The 17,162-nt window shown below is 43.6% G+C and overlaps 1 protein-coding gene across 1 annotated transcript in view; it reads right to left on the reverse strand.

Moving 5' to 3' along the window:
- Window positions 1-3,452, reverse strand: part of LOC124788679 (probable serine/threonine-protein kinase DDB_G0271402) — a 280,476-nt gene extending 277,024 nt beyond the window's left edge. The window contains exon 1 of the mRNA XM_047255960.1: window positions 3,377-3,452. The gene's annotated coding sequence lies outside the window, so the exon portion shown is untranslated. The remainder of the gene's footprint in view (window positions 1-3,376) is intronic.
- Between the last annotated feature and the right edge of the window lie 13,710 nt (window positions 3,453-17,162).

Here is a 17,162-nt window from a genome sequence, read left to right on the forward strand (position 1 = left end):
GAAGAAAACAAACGGTCCTGAAAGTCTTTCTTTAGGGCTCCAAAAATACGCAAATCGCATTGGGCTGTGTGGAGGATGGGTAAGGGTTTCCCAGCGAAACTTCTGTACCGTAGTCTATCCCGTTTGATAGACACACAACAACCCCTTTATTTCCCTCAAAATTCCAGTATCTGCTAATACTGTATGTTCGTCCTACGTATAGTAAATATTCGTAAATTAGTATTTGGCAAATTGGTGACGTGTTGCTATTTTCAGTGATCAGCCCGGTCTGTGATTCCCATTGTATACAACTAATCAAGAGAGGTCCAGCTGGTAATTTGTCAGCCGCCCTCAACATTTCCTCTCTGCTTTAGTGTGGACGTCTTATCCACAGCAGAACAGTGTCGCTGACTTATGACTACTTTCCAAACCAGCCAGCTGATGTGACACTGTCATTATGATGCCAGTGTACGTTAAAGCAAACTCAGAGTCAAGCGTTATTATTCGAGAACAGAATTCCGTACAGAAAACATAATCTAAGTAAAGTATAACGGCACAAGTACAATTAAAATTCTTACAAGTTCGAGCATACGCGTATTTTCTGCATTTTCTCACAGGCGTCTCATTGGCGCCTTTTCCCACATTTTAATTTTTGACATTCGGATTACTAAGTTCTCATCACATAGAGGATTTGTAATGGGAAACGGATGGATATTTAAAACAAAAACTCCTATCGGCAAAGTCAGATTTCTGCTATAGATGTAAAACTCTGTATTTCACTGTCCCACGGCTACTGAGTGAGAGGGCGATAGCAATTTCTTGTGACTCCAATTATTACTGAATTTGTAACACGCTACTGACTTGGTGGCAGTGTTCAATGGCAACAACTGAAATTTACTCGGAACAGGCATATTGCCTATGGCCAACACAATGACTGTTTTGTTTCGAAATTATCCTATTGTATTTTACGTCCTTGAAAGACACAAATGGAATCGTTACCGGGTACTACGTAACGTATTCAAGTTACAGTTGATTTGCTAAGAAGACGAAACCGGTAATGAAAACATTTGTGTGACCGAAGGCTATAACATATAATAACAGAATAGTTACAAACAGTTTTCTGTTGAGAGAAACCGCAGCTAAATTAGTCCATGTTTCTGGAATAAATTGCTTCACGAGCGGTTTCGTGATGGTAGATCAAATCTTCAGGTGTGCATCGACAAGACAGGAAATGAACAGTATGTGATAAAAGAACAGAGGTATCTATCCTAACAATCTACGCTCTATGAGAACCAATATGAAATACTCGCAGTCAGAAAAACATTTAAGCCCTGACACGGTAAGAAACAGAAACATGGGACAGAATAGTTGTTGCAATGAAACAGAATGCGGACCGCCGACGAAAGAAGATCCTGAATTGTAGAACATGATGCCTGAGTGCTGCACGTGTAAACAGGCCCTCCACGATGGGCAGTCATTACTTCGTTAGTGGCGAATGTAGCAGTTACTGCAGTTACAACAAATTACAATCGCTCGATAAGCCAGCACATGTGGGAGAGTCAGATACACAATTTTCCGTAGTTGTTTCCGGTATGAGGTAGTGCGTTTACGGTTTTGAATAATCCGCTCAAAATGATAACAGCTGACCAATACTATAAGCTGTCAAAGTAGGCAATGAGAATTTTGTGCTACTGGAACAACCACTTCAAATTACGTTTTGGTGTAAAATCAATTTAAGCAGTTAAAAGAAAATAGAATTCTGAAACCAGTTTGGACATTAAACTCACCGTCTGGCAAATTTGGACCTAATACATAATAAAAGCATACAATTTTTGTAAAGGAATATGTACAATATAATATAATATAATAATCAGTTGTATCCCTAAGCGCATACTTTGTTAAAAATATGGTGTGTCCCATATTAAATATGAAAACGTAGAAATGTGGTGTACATCAGTATGTTTTTTAAAAAAGTAAGTGTTTGATGATATAACCGATTATCATATTACGTGTAACGATCTTTTAGACATGTGTTCAAAGAGTTAAGCATTTTAACACTGCTTCAAAGTATATTTAGTCCCTCATTCAGTTTGTTGTAAGAAAACCACTACAGCTGGAAAGGAACAACGATGTACATAATTACAGTACTGTAAGAAACAAATGATATTCGTTACTGCCCATCAAGCTTGTCTTTAGCACAAATAAAGGGTACAAAACATGCGACCAAAATTCCTGATCACTTAGCCAACGATAGAAAAGTCTGACAGACAGATCACTTAACGAATGTGGAAGACAGCAAAGTTAAACTTGAAAAGAAACTGAAAAAGGTTTCGTTGGCAACTCCTACACGCAGAAGAATTTCTATTCATGAGGCACGTAAGAGGTGGTGAGTAAGAATTACTAACACACAGTGTGACGCACGGAAAGCCGGCTCCTAGTACGGACTGCTCGACAAATTTGGAAATTTTTGGTAAGTTCTTATGCAACCAAACTGCTGAGGTCACCGGTCGCTAAGCTTAAGCACTACTTAAACCAACTTAAACTAACTTTCGCTAAGGACTGCTCGCCAGTTATGGTTGAATGGTTATACACCAGGAGCAGATACAAAATAAATAGATAAATATGTGATAATTATATAATGAAGAAATAACAAATAGGCTAACCTAAAGGTCCGTATTTACTGAACTGATGTCTTTTACATTACATTAGATTAGGAGCTGAAAATCACTTTCGTGCTTCAGTGCACTTTTCCATGCGCCCTATCATGTTAATATACACTTTGCGCAACTCCGCGGCATCAGTTCTCAAAATTTCATTAAGAATATTATCCTTGAAGTCTTCTACCGTTATTGGGTTATTTTTGAACACATTTCGCTTTAGACTGCCCCACAGATAAAAGTTAGAAGTGGTTAGGTCCGGAGGACAGGACAGCACACGTACGTTCATGAGGGCTCAACTGTGTGTAAAATTTCTGAGCGAGCAGTCTAGTCCCAGGAGGCGGTTTCTCGTGCGCCAACCTGTATCATTACGATTACTCGAACAACGATCCACGGAAAATAAAACAATGTGACTAACCATTTCGAGACCTGCCAGGCGATGCCTGTATTTTCGGAACAAGGTACCGAACAGTAATTAAAAAATTAGCAGCTTGTAGTGTTTTACATTAAAATGACTTTTACAAAAGCTGTGCGGTACGACTTATGGAAGATTTCACGCTTCAGATGAATTTAGAAGTTTGTTTAATTTCAATGAGAGTAATAATGTGCCAAATAAATGCATCGCCTTTCCAATCCACGGCCGTCGCTTGTCCTCAACTGTCTAGAGGCCACCTGCAACGTGCGGTGCCGTTAACGCGAGTTCTGAAGTGTAAACGGGTTGCAGGTTGCGGCGGGACTACCTGGTCCACAGAGGCGGGCGGACGCGATGCTCAGGCGGTGTGTGCGTCGCCCGCGGGGAGCAGCAGAGGCGGCGGCGGCGGCGGCGGCGGCAGTCAGCGGCGCGCGCCCATGCCGCCCCGGCGCTGACGTCGGCGCTACTGTGGCGGGCGGCGCGGGCGGCCACGTCCCCACCGCCGGCGCGATCGATAGCAGAGGTCGCGCCACGCGCGGCGCCCGGCCGCGCAGCTGACTCACGTGATTGGCGGCCGTCAGCCCGGCCCGCGGCCGGACCCACCTGCCGCCTCCGCCTCCACACCCTCGGCCTCACTCGGCGGCGCCGCATCCGCCGCCTCGCACTCCGCTGCACTGCACTGCGGAAAACATCGTCAGCGAGGACGTGTCGGAAAATGTATCTCTCCTGAAGAGACTGTCAAAATTGTTTGCGACTTACATTCAGGTGCCAAAACTCGTGGACACCTCCAAATATCGTCAGATGTCCTTTTCCCAGGCGTAACTGAGCATCTCGACGCGGTATGGACTTAACAAGTCGTTGGAAGCCCCTGCAGAAATATTAAGCTATGCTGAAACTTCCTGGCACGTTAAAACTGTGTGCCGGACAGAGGCTCGAACTCGGGACCTTTGCCTTTCGCGGGCAAGTGCTCTACCATCTGAGCTACCTAAGCACAACTCACGATCCGTCCTCACAGCTTCAGTTCTGCCAGTACCTCGTCTCCTACCTTTAGCTATTCTGCCTCTATTTTTTTTTTGTTTTGTTTTTGTTTTTGAATCCTCGGACTTCTGACTGGTTACATGCATACAGCAACCTCCTCATGTATCAGAGTAGCTCCTGCAACCTACGTCCTCACTTATTTGCTGGATGTATTCCAATCTCTGTCTTCCCCTACAGCAGGGCCTCCCAACCGTTTCAGCTGGCGGACCTCTTCTTCACTCGAAAATCCATGGCGGACCCCTAGTCACTCAAAAGCAGAGTAACTTTAAATTTCAGAGCCAAACCCATGGGAACTGAAAGCTTCTTAATGCAAGTGCCATGTTCCCAGTGACGCCCCCCTCCCCCCCCCCCCACCCCCCGAAGTATCAATAGTCTTTGGTTTAGAGATATATGAAAACAACTTGAAATTAACGATCCAATTTGAATTCCCACTGTATCCAGACACTTACTAGTGGATTTACTCCATTTGTTCAACACACTATAGCCGGCCGTGGTGGCCATGCGGTTCTAGGCGCTGTAGTCCGGAACCGCGCGACTGCTACGGTCGCAGGTTCGAATCCTGCCTCGGGCATGGATGTGTGTGATGTCCTTCGGTTAGTTAGGTTTAAGTAGTTCTAAGTTCTAGGGGACTGATGACCTCAGATGTTAGGTCCTATAGTGCTCAGAGCCATTTGAACCATTTTTCAACATACTATAGCCTGACTGAAATTACTTGGTAACTGACACTTCACACGTTGGAGCTGCCTTCTTCCAAAAAAATAGTGATGAATCTGATTTTCACATTTTTATTCAATAATTTTACTCATTATTTTACACGATTTGGTGAAAGGTGGCCGCGGACCCCCTAGAAAGAGCCGCGGACCCCTAAGGGGTCCGCGGACCACACGTTGGGAAGCCCTGCCCTACAGTATTTACTCTCTACAGCCCGCTTTAGTATCGTGGAAGTTATTCCCTGATGTCACAATAGACTTGCTACCATCCTGTCCGTTCTTCTTGTCAGTGTTTTCCATATTGGTGGTGGTAAGCTCCTAAGGGACCAAACTGCTGAGTTCATCGGTCCCTAGGCTTCCACATTACTAAATCTAACTTAAACTAACTTACGCTAAGGACAACACACACACACACACACACCCATGCCCGATGGAGGACTCAAACCTCCGACGGGGCGAGCCGCGCGAACCGTGGCAAGGCGCCAAGACCACGCGGGGTAACCATATATTCCTTTCCTCACCGATTCTGCAGAGAACCTCCTCATTGCTTTCATAAGTCCATCTAATTTTCGGCAGTCTTCTGTGACACATCCTTCGATTCTCTTCTGTCCTGGTTTTCACTGCCATACTATATTGTGCTCCAAACGTACATTGTCAAAAATTTCTTCTTCAAATTAAAGCCTATGTTTGATACTACTAGACTTCTCTTGGCTAGGAATGCCTTTTTGCCAGTGTTAGTCCCCTTTTTATGTCCTCCTTGCTCCGTACATCATGGGTTATTCCACTGCCTAGGTTGCAGAATTCCTTAACTTCATCTACTTCGTCATCATCACTTATGATGTTAAGTTTCTTGCTGTTCTCGTTTCTGATATTCCCCATTACTTGCGTCAATCTTCGATTTACTCTCAGCCCCTGTTCTTAACTCGTTACATTGCTTAGTCCATTCAGCAGATCCTGTAATTCTTCTTCACTTTCACTCAAGACAGCAATTTCATCAACGAATCTTATCAATGATATTCTCTCACCTCGAATTTTAATTCCGTTCTTGAATCTTTCTTTTATTTCCATTGTTGCTTCTCCAATGTACAGGTTAAAAAGTAAGGGCGAAATACTATACCCCTGCCTTATATATCTTTTAATCCGAGCGCTTCGTTCTCGGTCTGAGAGCTTCTTGTACCTGTTTTATATTACTTGTCTCTCCCTGAAGCTTACCCCTATTTTCCTCAAAATTTCGAACATATTGCACCTTTTGTCACTGTCGAATACTCCTTCCAGGTCGACAGATCCTATGAACGTGTTCTGGTATTTCTTCAGTCTTGCTTCTGTTATCAACTGCAACGCCAGAATTGCCTCTCTGGTGCCTTTACCTTTCTTAAAGCCTAACTGGTCGTCTTCTAATACATTCTCTATTTTTTTCATTTTTCCTTATAGTCCATGTAATCCGCACTTGAAGTCAAAACTAAAACATAAAATATATGTACCTTTTACTTCAAGCACAGATTACACGACAAATCTCTGTTTCCAGTTTCTGACTGTAGTAAAAATAATTACACAGATATTCAGTTTATAATATTTTTACGACGCTGTGCAGCCTCTTTGTTTCAATTGCTGTCACAGATAGCGTGGTTGTACATAACAGACTTTAACGAATGATTTTAAAATAAGAATGTTCTAGGTGATGCAACGGGGTCACACACTGCTAATTCCACTTGTATTACTACATGCGACAAATCTGTGTTTGCAATTACTGACTGTAATTAAAATAATTTCGCAGACGTTTCACTGAATCCAAGAAAAAGGGTGACGTTGTACAGGCTCTATGTTTCAACTGATTTCACAGATAGCGTTGCTGAATGTAACAGATTTTACCTGCAGCTTACAGTAAGAATGTTATCGACGACGAAACGGTATTTTACACTGCTTGTTGCATTTGTAATACTAAATGTGATTTGAATATGATAGTTAAGCTACCGAAACGTTGTAAAAATTTTTAATGTTAAATTCGATTGAGAAAGTTGAAAGTTTAAGAAGTTTTATAGAAAGTTTTCAAAATTTTGTAATTGTATATTTGATTATTACGGAGGGTGGTTGTAAATAATAGCATGAAATTAGCGGAAGGTATCACTCTCGAGTGGCCAACGGCCTTGCCGCAGTGGTAACACCGATTTCCGTCAGATTACCGAAGTTAAACTCTGTCGGGCTGGGCTAGCACTTGGATGGGTGACCATCCGGTCTGCCGAGCGGGGTGCACTCAGCCCTTGTGAGGCAAACTGAGGAGCTACTTGATTGAGAAGTAGCGGCTCCGGTCTCGGAAAGTGACATACGGCCGGGAGAGCGCTGTTTTGACCACATGCCCCTCCATATCCGCATCCAGTGACGCCTGAGGTCTAAGGATGACACGGCGGCCGGTCGGGCCTGTTCGGGAGGAGTTAAGTTATCACTCTTGAGTTCCAAAGTACTGCCAAAAGTCCACCTCTCATAATGACTGTGCAGAGGGAGTTAAAATAGATGGGTACAGTGATCGGGCAGTTCGTTATAAACCACAAATTTCTGTAGTCAGTGCTAAGCATGGTATTAAAAAAATGGTTCAAATGACACTAAGCACTATGGGACTTATCATCTGAGGTCATAAGTCCCCTAGAACTTAGAACTACTTAAACCTAACTAACCTAAGGACATCACACACATCCACGCCCGAGGCAGGATTCGAACCTGCGACCGTAGCAGCAGCGCGGCTCCGAACTGAAGCGCCTAGAACGGCTCTGGCACAGCGGCCGGCCTAAGCATCGTGCAAAGAGCGACGCTAGTGGTCGGTGAACGAAAACGAGTGGTTTGGAACGCCCTGTGACAATCAGATGGTAGGGTTTCGTTTGGCGAATGCCTGGAGAACATTTCTTACCATCAGGTGTATGGCCAACAGTGAAGTATGGATGAGATGCTGCTACGAGACGGTCGTGCTCTTCGTGGATAGAATGTGGGTCTCTCATGGCACTTAGTGCAGCCTCCAGAAGCGTATGAACACATTTTGCATGTGTGCTGGACGCGGTAGAGAAACAGTTCGGAGACGGTGATTGTATCAGCATGACAACGCATCCTGTCGGAATGGACTGTCCTGCCCAGAGTCGCGACGTGAACCCAATGGAACACCCGTAGAATGAGTTAGAACGTCGACTTCACTTCAGGCTACAGCGTCCACATCACTGCTTTCTCAGGTTTCGACTTTTGGGAGGAATGGGCTGTCATTCCCCCACAGACATTCAGACAACTGAATCATTGAGTATCCAGAGCTTTCAAGCCGTCATAAAGGGAAGGGTGAACATACCGCATACTAATGTCCTCCAGTGGGTGTCCCGATAGATTTGATCAGATAGCGTATTTCACCGAAGACTTCCTTTGCAACTATTGTTGATGGACCCGGATTATTTCTGTACGTTGCAGCACTGATACCACCATGTTAAATGAGGATCGCTAGCCTCGTTTTTGACCCGCGAGACAGAGTTAAAATAGTCACATCGTCTGTACCCCTAATCAGTGCGCTGTACCAATCCACTTCCATTTCGCAAGCTACCCAGACCGCTCCATGGAATTATTTTAACTTGGCGGCCTTTGGACGAATCTGCCTTCAGAGCAGACAGGAGGCATTTCTGCTGGTCACATGCTACTAACGCTCATAGTAAGATGCTGTTTCCTGCCAGCACTTCCATCAGTTTCTTTCCCAAAGGCCATTAAGAAACATCGGCCGCACAAAGTAAGAACAAGTAAACCCGTCTAATAGTGTGTATAAGAAAAGATCACGTAGTTCGTTCTTTGAGAACAGCAAGGGCGGCTCACACTATCGTACGTTTACCCGGATTAAGGCAAAAAGTTAAATGCGATAACAGAACATGGAGGACCGGGAGTAGTAGCTACTGAGCTCATACAAGCAAAACAGTTAACAATCCTTATTTCATACAAGTTCTATCCTGTACACGCGGGTAAGGTACACAGTCTGTTCTGAAATTCCCTATTCTGATTTAGTCATTTCAAACTAGCCCACTGTTGTGGACTGACAAGACAGCCTGTCCACAGTGACGGATAACCGAAAGGCACGCGCTTAAACCCACGCAGGCTGGCGTGAGGTCTGAAACAGGATACGTAATGAATGCTATAAAGAAAAGTACGTAGCTGCTGGAATACTTAACTTTAATCCACAATTGGTGAACATTGGTCTTGTTACTGTACATGCTTCATTAGATACATAGCAAAGGATAAATGGCGCCTTGCTAGGTCGTAGCAATTGACTTAGCTGAAGGCTATGCTAACTATTGTCTTTGCAAATGAGAGCGTAATTCTCAGTGAACCTTTCATAGCAACGTCGGCTGTACAACTGGGGCGAGTGCTAGTAAGTCTCTCGAGACCTGACGTGTGGTGGCGCTCGATCTGCGATCACTGACAGTGGCGACACGCGGGTCCGACATGTACTAATGGACCGCGGCCGATTTACAGCTACCACCTAGCAAGTGTGGTGTCTGGCGGTGACACCACACCCACAATCAAATATATTTGATAGGGCTAATTGATGTAATTTTAGGAGCATTTCAAAAACCTTTAAATTTTTCTTCTAAAAAAACCTTTTTATTTAAAACACAAGAAAAATATTTTTTTGGGAAAACCTTTCAACAAATAACAAACCGTTTTAAAATCGCAAAAACAAACGGCACCATCGCCAAATCAGTTAATATTCAATAAGCAAAAATCTTTGAAGAAAGTGAGTCCATTTAAACAATTTCAAAAAATGGAAAAAAGTATCAGACATACACCTGTCCAAAGACGGGCATGCACAACCGGGACTGAGTAATCTCTACTTTACGCTTCCATTATGCTTTCACTGTGCATTGAGCACCACGGAACAGGAAGCGTAACAAGAGCAAAATACAAACTTTCTAAAACTAAGAAATGTTAATCGATCTTATTCTCGTGACTCTCTGAAAAGCATAAGGCACAAACTAAATACACATTAAACACTGTTGTTCTTACACAAGTTCATTCGCCCAGGTCGCATAAAAATACACAGTGCTTTCTAGTTTCTGAAAACTTAAATCACCATCTTGAGTTCATTTGTTTACAAAAAATATTTTTTTCATGGACAATTCATCTCGTCGACTACATAAAGGAACTACTATGGAAAATTCTAACGTGAAACCAACATAAAATGCATAGAAATTGAAAGTAAACATACATCGTAGAGACGATAATCCATAGTACCATCTCTGGTCATACAATAAGAGAATAGCTGTGCGAACGGTGCGCAATAGCCACTAATAAAACATGTAAAATATGTATAAAATTCTTTCATGTTGTGTCCTTGTTGACATCTGATAGGGAACTTATGAGGCATTCATCGGAATACATTGTTTTGAGGTGCCACAAGATGGCAGCAGTTTTTACAACATACGATTCTACGGTTTTGTCGAAATAGATTGTGCAGAGTTTTATATTTTTTATATTCTTTACACATATAAAAATCCATGAAAGTAAAGGTATTATATACCTGGATTTCCAAACGTATACATCAAAAAATTATTACAAAAATATTTTTACTGTATCTTATACCAGTGTTAAGGTCATTATTACCAGATACATACAGTGGTAAACTATTAACATTACAATAATAAATTCTTGGTGTACAGAGATTATATATTAGATTCTGAGATCGCCTCCAATACAGCTACTGAGCGAGGTGGAGCAGTGGTTAGCAGACTGGGCTCACAATCGGGAGGACGAGGTTCAAACCCGCGTCCGACCATCCTGTTTTAGGTTTTCCGTGATTTCCCTAAATCGCTTCAGGAAAATGCCGGGACGATTCATTTGGGAGAGCGCCGTCGATTTCCTTCCCCATCCTTCCCTAATCCGAGCTTGTGCTCCGTCTCTAATGACCTCGTTGTCAACGGGACATTAAACACTAATTTCCTCTAGTACAACTGACACTTTAATGTAAACAACATAAACACACATTACCGAAAACAGTTTGTCTTTAAAAAGTGACCCATTACTTAAAAGGAAATACAACTGCTTTAGTTATTCAGTGTACGGTAGAGAGGTGCTGCACAATTAAATCTGCTAACGGCCGCCAGCACTAACAAACGGACGTCGTAACGTCACCATCTTTAGAAGACGAAATAACAGCTCCACCGTAGTGCCTACTGGCTCTGACCGAACGCAATTTAGACTTCAGGCAATGACTAAATGACATAGGCACTATTTTCTGTGGCGGGTCACTATCACAGGGATCGGTAACCCTAGATTACACTGTCAAGAAAACCGCAAACACAAGATGGTTCGATGAGGCTCGCCATTTTCAAACTGACGTCCGTATAATGTGGCTAGGCAGTCGATGAGCAACAGGAAGCATACACACAGTCTCATTAACGAGGACTCACTCTTTTCACAGAAAGAGGAACCACTGCACGCGACAACCTTGATGTGATTCGCTATCACAACCTGCCACTATACGGAACAGCGACAAGCTCTTTCAAACGCCCGTCTGTACTGCACTCAGCGCTTCCAGCGATCAACCGCCCACCTGAGCCCTCATCCGTTACAGCACTCCCCCTATCGGAGCACACGCTCCGGCTCTTAACTTCTCCCGAGCACCAGAGACGCCCTCCCGTTCCGGAACCAGGAACTCCACTCACCCGTAAACACCACACGTACTCTGGCCTTGAGTATCTATAGAACGTATCACAATGGCTCTAGGCTGGAGAACAGTACTCTTCCCCCGGAACACGGAAAAGCGGCACTAGCGTTCGCAATAGCGACAGCACTAGCCGACTGACGTGTCCCGGAACTGATGCCTTACACATGAATCTCATCTAATATGCACCTAATGATTCGAAAGAACACCTGTTACACTTGTCCTTGCTTTGGCTGCTAGTATTGTTATCAGCAGGGTACAGACGTTACAAGGCGACGGTTTTACATCTTTTAAAAGTGGAAGCTGACCGAAATGCGACTGAAAAAACAAACTTTCATTTGTAATCGGTTGACTAAAATACACTGCTGGCCTTCAAAATTGCCACACCAGCGGAATGCAAGAAACGTCATATTGCCATGTAGTGTACTGAATGTTTGGATATGCAAAATATTAGCATTTAAGCACAGGCGCGCGAAGTAGATAGGGATAATGCCATCCGCATTCAGTGTATAAGGAAAGGTCACGTAGCTCGTTTCTTATTCTGAAATCACATCTGGTTTTTGGTTGCGTATCAGAAGATCATATTAGAACTTGTAATAGAGATGTCGTGGATAACGTTGGACACTTCGTGAGGCTAAGCGCGGATGTTGTTGTGAAGGTGGCAACCGTCAGAAGAGTGTAGAGAAATAGAAGAAGACCTGCTGTGGGCCTATGACGGGTGCAGGGACTGACAGTCGGCAGTCAACGTAAGTAAATGTGACGTATTGTGACTAAAGGAGGGAAGAGTCCACTACTCCATTACACTCTTTCTTTTCCCTAACTTTCATACCGTTTAGTGCAGCGTCCGCTTTTTCACGAATTGGAAAATAATATTTTATTATTTAGCGATGCAGCCGGATGCCCTTTCTGACGCCACAGTCGCTAAGGTAACCTGAGAACTTTCTCCCCTTCTAGCAGCAGTTTATTGTAGCTCGTTGGCGCAACAAATGATACCTATCGATTGGAAAAAAGTGCAGGTCATTTCCGTTTTCAAGTAGAGTCGTATGACAGATGCACATAATTATTGGCCTATGTCGTTGACGACAATGTGTCGTAGAATTGTGGAACATGTTTGTTGTTCAGGAATTATGACGTTTTTGGAGAATGAAAATCTCCTCTACAAAAATCATCACTGATACCGTACACAGATACCTTGCGAAACTCAGCTCGCTATATTCCTCTATGAGATTCAAAGCGGTGTAGATAACGGTGATCATGTAGATGCCATGTTTCTTGACTTTAGGAAGGCATTTGACACCGTCCCACCGTTTAGTGAAAAAAATAAAAGCTTATCGAGTATCGGACCAGATCTGTGACTGCATCAAGACCTCCTTGCAGACAAAACTCAACACATCGGTCTTGATGGAACAAAATCGACAGATGTGAAGCTAATTCCCGAAGTACCCGAATCAAGTATGATAGGACTGTTACTATTTACAGTATACAAAATAATCTAATCGAAAAATTCGGAAGCTTTGTAGGACAGTTCGCAGATGACTCGGTTCTCTACAAGAAAATAGCAACTTCAGGAGACAGCACACATTTGCAGAATGACCTGCAGATGAGTAATCAATAGTGCACTATTGATGACAAATTGCTAGGAACAGAACCTACCGTAAAATAGCTGGGAGATAGTTGTGCAATGACTGCATAAAACAGGTAGAAGGAAAGAAGATGCGAGGCCGAGATTCACAGGAATAATCTTAAACAAACGTATCTCATCCACAAAGAATGTGACTTACATGGCGCTTGTTCGACCGATTCTTGAGTGTTGTTCATCAATCTGGGACCCTTAGCACGTAGGGCTGATATAAGGGATAGAGAAGATCCACATCCGCATTTTCATAGCTACCCCGCAAGCCACCGTACGGCCCATGGCGGATGGTACCCAGTACCACTACTTGCCATTTCTTTTCCTGTTCCTCTCACGAACAGAGCGAGGGAAAAACGACTGTCCGCATGCCTTCGCATCAGCCGTAATTTCTTGTATCTTATCTTCGTCGTCCTTACGTGCAATGTATAGTGACGGTAGTAGAATCGTTCGGCAGTGAGCTTCAAATGCCGGTTCTCTAAATTTTCTCAGTAGTGCTTCTCGAAAAGAACGTCGCCTTCCCTCCAGGGGTTCCCGAAGTATTTCTGTAACACTTTCGTGTTGTTCGAACCTACCGGTAACAAATCTAGCAGGCTGCTTCTGAATTATTTCAATGTCTTCCTTCAATCCAACCTGGTACGGATCCCAAACACTCCAGCAGTACTCTAGAATAGACCGCACCAGCGTTGTATACCCTGTCTCCTTCGCAGGTGAACCACTCTTGCCTAAAATTCTCCCAGTAAACCGAAGTCAATCATTCACCTTCCCTACTATACGAGGGGTATTTGAAAAGTCCATGCAAAAATAAAAACTACTTGCGTGTTTGAGGTAAACCTTTTTTATTTTTCGACATAGTCTCCTTTTAGACTTATACACTTCTTACAACGCTGTTATAATTTCTTGATCCCTTCCGAATAATAGGAATTGTTCAAGTCAGTAAAAAAGCTATTAGTCGCTGCAATCACCTCCTCATTTGAATAAAATCTTGGTCCCGCCAACCATTTCTTCAAATTGGGGAACAAATAGTAGTCCGAGAGAGCCACGTCTGGAAAATAGGGGGGGTGGGCGTGTGAAACGAGTTGTAATCCTATTTCCTTTAATTTTGCGACCACAACTGCTGAGGTGTGTGCTGGTGCATTGTCGTGATGGAAAAGGACTTTTTTGCGGTCCAATTGCCGGCGTTTTTCTTGCAGCTCGGTTTCCAAATGGTCCCATAACGATGAATAATATTCACCTGTAATAGTTTTACCCTTTTCGAGATAGTCGATGAGGATTATTCCTTGCGATTCCCAAAAGACAGTCGCCATAACCTTTCTGGCCGAAGGAATGGTCTTCGCCTTTTTTGGTGCAGATTCTCCCTTGGTAACCCATTGTTTAGATTGTTGTTTGGTCTCAGGAGTATAGTAATGTATCCATGTTTCATCCACAGTGACGAAACGACGCTTAAAGTCCTGCGGATTCTTCCTGAACAGCTGCAAACCATCCTTGCATCACATCACACGATTCCGTGTTTGGTCAAGCATGAGCAATCGCGGAACCCATCTTGCGGATAGCTTTCTCAGTTCCAAATGTTTATGCAAAATATTATGTACCCGTTCGTTCGAGATGCCCACAGCACTAGCAATCTCACGCACCTTAACTCTTCTGTCAGCCATCATCATATCATGGATTTTATCAATGATTTCTGTAGTCGTAACCTCCACAGGGCGTCCAGAACGTTAAGCATCACTTGTGCCCATATGGCCACTCCCAAAATTTTGAAACCGATTATAAACTAATCTAATCGATGGTTCAGAGTTGCCGTAATGTTTATCAAGCTTCTCTTTAGTCTTCTGAGGCATTTCGCCTTTCATAAAGTAATGTTTAATCAGCACACGAAATTCTTTTTCGTCCATTTTTTGACAATCACTTGACTTTCTTGATTCACACTTATGCCAAACACAAAGAAATAGACCAATATGGCTGAAACTTGAAGTGCGACCTCGATACGTACCAGTGATGCCATGTCTCGGACTTTGCACGGACTTTTCAAACGCCGTTCGTACTTCTCACATGCTCGTACCACAGCATATCGCTTTGCAGCGTTACGCCCAGACGTTTAGACTACTTGACTGTATCAAGCAGGACACCAGCAATACTATATCCGAACATTACTGGTTTGATTTTCCTACTAATCTATATTAACTTACATTTTTCCACATTTAGGGCTAGCTGCCATTCATCACACCAAATGGAAATTTTGTCTAAATCGTCTTGTATCTTCCTACAGTCACTCAGCATCGACACCACGGCATCATCAGCAAACAACCGCAGGTTGCTGCCCACCTTGTATATAGAGAACAACAGCGGTCCTATCACACTTCCCTGGGGCACTCCTGGCGATACCCTTGTCTCTGATAAACTCCCGCTGTCAAAGACCAGCACCTTTTGTGACCGTTTCGTATAGCTGCCGCGAGAGCGTTACAGAGATACTCAGCAAACACTATTGGTAGACGCTACAAGAGAGGGGTTGTGCAGCACGGAGAGATTCACCATTGAAATTTCAAGAGAGCACTTTCTGGGAAGAGTGCGACAACGTATTACTTCCTCCCACATTCAACTGATGAAATGAGATAATACAGAGGCCTCAAGACCATTATTGTTCCCACGCACATTCGCGAATGGAACAGGGTAGGGGGTGGGGGGAGGGGGGAAGTCAGTAAATGGTACTAGAAGTAGCCTCCATCACGCACCGTTAGGTGGCATGTAGAGTATGTTGCAGATGTAGAGAGGGAAGCCGTGTGCACCATCAGTCTGTGAAGCGTGTAAATTTTGCCCGGCGTTTGGTCAGATCTTTAACCGTTTGTGTATCGTCTTCTCTGAGGAAGAATACGGGAACAAACGCAGCAGTGTCTAAATGACCGTGGAAAATCGCCTAAAACCCACACTCAGGCTGATTGGTGTACCAGCTCGCTGCCGTTATCCCGCCACGCAGACCGGATCTGGGTCAGGCTCGCCTCCCTGTGTCGCCAGCGAGTGCGCTGCGGGTTACGCTATACGAGCAGCTCATACTGATCGATTACACTATTGGAGACAAATCGCTGACACAATAACTACCGTAAAACACTTAGGAGTAACCATCCGGAGTGGCCTAAAGCGAAATGACCATATAAGACAAACAGTAATAAATACAGATGCCAGACTGAAGTTCATTGGGAGAATATCAAGGATACGTAATTCCTCCCACGAAGGAAGTGTTTTCCAGAAAACTCGTTCAGCCCATTCTTGATTATTGTTCATCAGTCTAGAACCCTTACCTAGCACGTTTAACAAAAGATGAAGATGCACAAGTTGCGAGATAGCCGCAGTAAGGCATCCCAGTCATCCAGTAAATATTTATGTTATATATCCAGTCACGGACCACAAATATTTGTCAATCAGCTTCTTAGTTTCAGTCAACGATCACCGTCTTTGGACCTGTGAATGAGCATACAGAGGTAGCTTGCCGTACAAGTATTTCCAAATTCCACAAATACATTTTTTTTCCTTTACTGTAATTTCATTCCCCTGGCCCATATCGGCAGGGGAGGGCTAGCAGCAGCACAGTCCACCGCTCTTCACCCAAATGGCTTGAACAAAAATACAAGGGGAACTCTTACATAAAAACGGGGGTAAAAAGGGCGACGTAAGAATACAGTAAATGGAGATGATGGGAGTTAAAATATACACTAATTGGGGACATTGGGGAACAATTAAAAAGTCGACATAAAGTTAAAAGAACACAGCTGGCAATTCGTTATGTATTTAAAGTCAGTGAAGTCAAACACAAGGTAAAAGATGGCCACAGTATAAAATTCACTCAGAGATAACACTTAAACAACAAAACCACTGGAAGCGACGAAACACTCACAAAGAATTAAAAAAAAAAACACTGATATGGACCTGCCGAGAAATTGGAGGTTGGAGAGGAGGGAAAAAGAGGGGAGGGGGGATGGGGAGGTGGGAGGAAATGGAAAAAGGAGGGGCAGGGGGCGCCCATGAGGCAGGAGACGCACAGTGTGGAAGGTGAAGAGGAAAGACTAGG

This window comes from Schistocerca piceifrons, chromosome 3, assembly GCF_021461385.2.
Source record: "Schistocerca piceifrons isolate TAMUIC-IGC-003096 chromosome 3, iqSchPice1.1, whole genome shotgun sequence".
In the NCBI taxonomy this organism is placed as follows: domain Eukaryota; kingdom Metazoa; phylum Arthropoda; class Insecta; order Orthoptera; family Acrididae; genus Schistocerca; species Schistocerca piceifrons.